The sequence below is a fragment of the Octodon degus genome, unplaced genomic scaffold (assembly GCF_000260255.1).
Source record: "Octodon degus isolate 3935 unplaced genomic scaffold, OctDeg1.0 scaffold00217, whole genome shotgun sequence".
Taxonomy (NCBI): domain Eukaryota; kingdom Metazoa; phylum Chordata; class Mammalia; order Rodentia; family Octodontidae; genus Octodon; species Octodon degus.
In genome coordinates, this window is record NW_004524793.1 from 2347506 (window position 1) to 2353505 (window position 6000).

Below are 6000 nucleotides of genomic sequence, written 5' to 3' on the forward strand. Positions count from 1 at the left end.
CAAATTGAGAAAAAACTCAACTTGGAATTGAAGTTGTTTGAACAAACAAGCAAGACAATTTCATGTTCTCAGAGGTTCACAAGTTCCTACTCATTTGTTATAAAAATCTGAAATTTGCCACAGTAGTTTAAAAATCCATGCGCAACCATGACATAAAGATGAATATTAGATGGTTTTATGCTTTTTCATTCAATTAATAGTGAATTACACACTAAGCTTCTCTAAATGATTTTTGCTTTTCCTGCCACTCTACACTGACATCAGCTTGTGAACTGGTTATTTACAAATGCCCAAAGAAAGGTATGATTAAGAACTTTAAAAACATATAGAACCTCTAGTTAGGTTATCATAGAATCAACAGAGGAAATCTTAAGAAACACCTAGTTAATTTCTCTTCTTCAGTGAGGGAAATGCCTAGCTTCAAAGGTTTCAATCCTCTTTCTGAGAATTATAAAGACAAGTTACTCGTGCAATATATTTTGATGGCATTCTGAAAGATACCCTAATCCTACAGAAAACAACCACATTAGCTCTACCACACTTCCAAATTTTCTACCTTGAAACAAAGACCATCTTTTGCATTGTGCAAGGGACATGGCCATAGAACATGTTAGGCTTAATTTTCAAGTCACTGAGCTTCTATGAGTTTAGAATCTTTCACTGAAAAAATTATATCAGCATAACTTGTTCAATAATCATGTATCAATTTTTACTTACTGCCACCAGTCTTATTTGCGCATCAAACAGCGTACTTAGCACCTAAGTGGTAGCAGGTCTTCTGCAGGTAATATGGTAAACAGGCATGCTATATGATTTTTACCTTTAAGAAGCCGAAAAAGATAAATTCAGATTCTTAAAAGTAAAGGCCATGTAGTATGCCTGTTTGCCATACTACTTGCGGTAAATGAGTGCAACTAGAGCTCATACTGCTAAGTGAAATGAATCAGACCTGCAGGTCCAAACATCCTATTGTCTTCCTGGTGTATGAACCTGAAGGAGTAAATAAAATCTGAAGGTAGAATAGATACTGGGAAAGGGAAAGAATGTATCCAATGGGATAGGATAACTGGGATGAGGAAAAGGACATAAGAAAGAAAGGAAAGAGATGTATTTATGTCTATATAAAAGACAGCTTGGATAATTGTACTGCTGATTTCTGCTTCTCTATTGAAAGGAGTAGTTAATGCTTAAATATTTTCTTTTTTCCCCCAAGTTTGCATTTTCATATATGGTCATCTAAGCAACTAATTTGAAGATGATATGTAATGCAACAGTCATTGTTAAATTCCTAGTATTTTGTTTAGTGAAATTCTGTGTCGTTTCTAATTTTTTTAAAAAAATTATCATTTTGTATTTGTATTCTCTTGAAAAAAAGAAGCAGACAACTTCATAAAAAGAAAATACATATGCTTAAATTTTGTTCAAAATTATAAAATAATATATGCCACAAATTAAAAAGTGATACAAGAATTTCTACTGGAATTCAGAGAAATATTAATCAAATGTTTACTGAAGCAGCCAGGAAGTTAACATATCTTCAAAAATTCGCACATGCAACTTCTATAAAGAAAGCAAAAAAATACTATTCCTGACAAAGTTAATACTTATTTATTAAACATTCCACGTTCAGATTATTTATTATTATTATCATCATCATTATTTTAGTAGTAAGGATTGAACTCATGCCCTTGTGCTTGCCAAGCAGGCACATATTCCACTGAGCTATTTCCCCAGCTCCTCATAAACATTCTAAACAAAAAATTTGAATGTAATACTATACATCCTTCTATTGCCCTTCATGAAAGGATGTGGCATGACACATTGCATATGACAAACAAAAACAGTATTTCTATGATATTCCAGATCAAGGGGAGGTAAATTAAATCATAGTTGCATTATGAAAGAATCATATAGTTAAATGGAAGAAAATTGAAGCTAATATAAATCAAGCTGTCATTTGACCTACTGGAAAACAGCACAGCCAAGATTCCAAATTAGTTATAACAAGCTATACCCACCCCTCCTCTATTCCCAAATTGAAATTTGATACTCTCACAAATACACACACATATGCTGGCACACATAGACATACATGTTACATGTACTTGTGGTCATAAATTGAGCATAATATTTAACAAGAAACAAAATACTTGTTTTTAGAAATAATTATTCCCTACATTTTCACTCACCATTCAAGCAGAAAGCACACATCATACCATGAGCCCTTAAGAAAGAAAATATGTTTTCATTATCTTAATTTGAACAGTTTTACATATTAAAAAATAATTGCCATTTAGAGGGTGAAATCTTCAACTAAAATTAGTGCTTCTCAACACATGGTCTGGAAATCCATTAGATCAGACGTTTGTAAAGGTTGTGTCACAAAATTTCAGATTGTGGAACCATAACTTGAATCCATATGGTTGGAGAAGGATACAAATACACATTTTAACAAGCTACTACATTTTCCTTGTCAATAATTAAGTTTTAGTTGTTCTGCTTCAATCATGTATGCAGAAGAAGATATAATAAAATATAGTACTCATTTTTCTGGTCAAATAGGGATAAGTGTTTGGTGGGCAAAACAGAAATCGAGAATCAGAAAGATAGGACTGGGGTAGACAACTGTGAGTCTGTGAGGAGGGTCCAGCCCAGGGGTAAGGATGGGGTGAAAGAGGCACTATTATTAGGATGTTTAGTGGTATTGTATTCTTGTCTATACTTGGTAAACACAAGAGCAGAAAGGACAGGACCATGAACTGACTTCTACATTTTTCTCTCCTTCGATTGATTGTATACTTTGCAGCTGAGCTACAAGTTTACTTTCATTCCCCATTGATCTGTCAACCAACAGTTAAGACAAGCATATGTTAGGATGAGCCTTAGGGAAATCTCACAAAGCCCATGTACCCCAGAGAGCACCTTCAGAAAGAGCGTGAGTGTCAGAGAGAGGAAGGACTGGTCCAACAAATGGGTGCCATCATGGTAATCAAATGGTATGGGTTGAACTGGATCTACCAAAAAAAGATATGCTAGTGTCTTTATTTGCATGTCCTCAGAATAGTCTTGATTAGAAATAAGATCTTTACCAAGACAAACAAGTTAAAATGAGGTCATTAAGGGCCCTTAATCCAAAGGAATTGTTTCCTTTATAAAAATTGGGACACACAATAAATAAAAAATATATACATAAAAATGAAACACTGTGAAGTGGTGCAAAGAGAAAATGGCCATATGAAGCCACAATAGAAGGTTTGAAGTAGGCCATTTCCTTAGAGTCCTAAACAGGACCCAGCCCAGCTCATAACTCTTGACTTTAGACTTCTTTAAAAATCATGCTCCATGCATGAGAAAAGAAAAAAATGGAACTTACAAAGTTCGCAATCTTCTAAAGAAAGAAGTCTGAAAAGTTTTTGTCTCCTGAAAGTCTCTCAAATTCACTCAGTTAACATTGGACTTTCAGGGCTGGGAAGATAGCTTAGTGGCAGAAGCACCTGCCTGGCAAGTGCAAGGTGCTGAGTTTGCTCCCTAGTACTGCAAAAGAATAAAAAAAAAAGTAAAGCATTGGTCTTTTAGCAGCTATGGACACTAGTGTGGAAGATGGCAATGCTAGACACCAATGTTTGAGTCCAGATGACTAGTACTACCTCTCAGCTATAGACATAGAGAACTGCACATAGCACACGAATGCAGTAACTTCCAGAGACCTGGTGAGTACACAAAGTCTCCTTTGTCCTGGAGGAAGAAGTGTAGATCAAAGAGGCAATCCTGAGTTCACTGAGTTGCCAAAATAGTCTTTGGGGTAAGGAAACTGACTAAATTATAATAGATTGGAAAGCACTCTTCATCAGCAGAAATTGGAGCTCAGCGATGAATCTAGTATAAGAAACAAAGGAAGATATGTTTTTTACATGGCCAAGTTTATGGAAGTATCAATACACATATTATTTTTATTTCAGCAGATCTGCACAGCACTTAATGAAGGACTGAGTGAATACAGGGAGGACTATGTCCCATTTCCTGAGTGATGAATGGTGTCAGCGCAGTGTGAGGCACCTTGCATCCATCACTGCAGGTCCTCATATCAAGAACTATTATCACCCTTCTACAAAATAACAAACCAGGGTCAGCAAGCTCGTGTCAAGGTGAGGTCACTGGTGACTGCTTAGAAGCAATGAAACCAAGGTCTATTCACCTCGGTTGCCGCCTTTTTTTCATTAGGCCATGGGAAGGTTTTAGTAGAATAATGTGAAAAGTATTGAATTGTAATAAGTAACTCAGTAAATGCCATAAAAAATGGAAAAACAGTAGAGTAAGAACAGGGAACAGAAGGTCATTACTGCCGATAGCCTCAGGAAATGTTATACAGGCAAGCAAATTTTTTAGCAGTTTCTTGCTAGAATAAGAGTTTTAGAAGCAATAAGTGAAAAGGGCAAGTATTCCAGGGAGAGGACGTCATATGCAAAGCTGGGGTTATGAAAAGTTACACTTGTGCTATTTGGATGACAGGCTGGTATCCTAAACCGCAGCAGGGCCTGACAAGGATCAGTGTGTGGGAGCTCTGTTCCAGAGAAACAGACCCACACAGAGAATAAAGGTGCTGCAGAGTCCAACAAGATTTCTTAAGTGAAGAAGTGATGCACTCAAATGCACTACTAGGAAGACCTGGTTTAGAATATGGAGATGGACAGCGAAGTGAGGCGGAGCACAGGAACATAGAAGGGGAAGACAAAAGTGAGGAGGCCACTGAAATGGTCCCAGAAGAAGATAATGATGCAGGAAAAGGCAGCACGGATCGTGCAGTCCTTTCTGAAGAGGAATTATAATACATTGGTGAATAACGGATGGACAAATGAACAATTGCTCGATCATTTTAGTCATCCTTTATACAACAGAATGGACTGAGATGACTATAAGTAAGGCCAGAAATCAAGGCAAAAGTATCAGAGTGATCATCATGACATGCCTGCAGTTTTACAGGCAGAATTGTGTGCAGGAAGGCAAGCTAGCCAAGTAACCAAGGCCAGAGGGAGAGCAGCATTTAGAAGTTTAAGTGTAATGGAGCTCTTGGCATGCTTTTTCTCAGACACTCAGCCAATCTTTCTTAAAATAAATGTTCTACATATTCAAAAACTGTAAGGTTTAGAGGAAATAGTTCTGACGTAGCCAGTTTCCACTGCCAAAATTGCCATTGATTAGCTATGTGACCTTTGACATGCCACTTAATCTAATTTAGACTATAACTAGTAGATCTCTAAAGGCCTTCTTTCTTGCTTTCAAATGCGATGATTTTCACTCATTTCTTTATCTGGAGGGTCTTAATTCAAGTACATACTAAATGATATTATAGATTATTGTTTCAGGTAACTCTCAAACAGTGGCAGAAAGTAAACTTAAAAAATAATCCTAATTTTGTGACTGTAGTACAGTCATGCCTTTATATGTTAAAGTTACAAATGTTAATTTCTACTTTATTATGACCCAGAACAAATTCTATATCTGAAAAAAACACTGCAACATATAATTAATAATGGAAAAATTTTATAAAGACTAGGCACAAGTTTTTCCAGGTCATCATTGTAATTTATTAGCATCATGACTGCCATTTAATAGTGTCTATGGACAGAGATATCACATAAGGTAAAAATTTGTCCTTCATTGGAAGGCTTATATTCTGAATCAAAATATCTTATGGGTTTACCTAGATATTGAATTCTGGTGTACCTGAAAATCATTCAATGTATTTCCTCATCACTGATGGAGAGAGATGATTAATTCCATATTTCACCTCATCTTTAAATCTTATTCCAAGCATTAAATCCAATCATAATAATAAAAAAATCCTCCACTAACCTGGGTATGGTAGTGCACATCTACAATACAAGCACTCTATAAAGCCAACACAACAGTGTTATCAAGTTTGAGCCAAGCTTGTGCAAGTTATTGAGCACCTGTTTCAGAAAAGGAAAACAGTATTGAGAATAGCATATAGGTTACTGA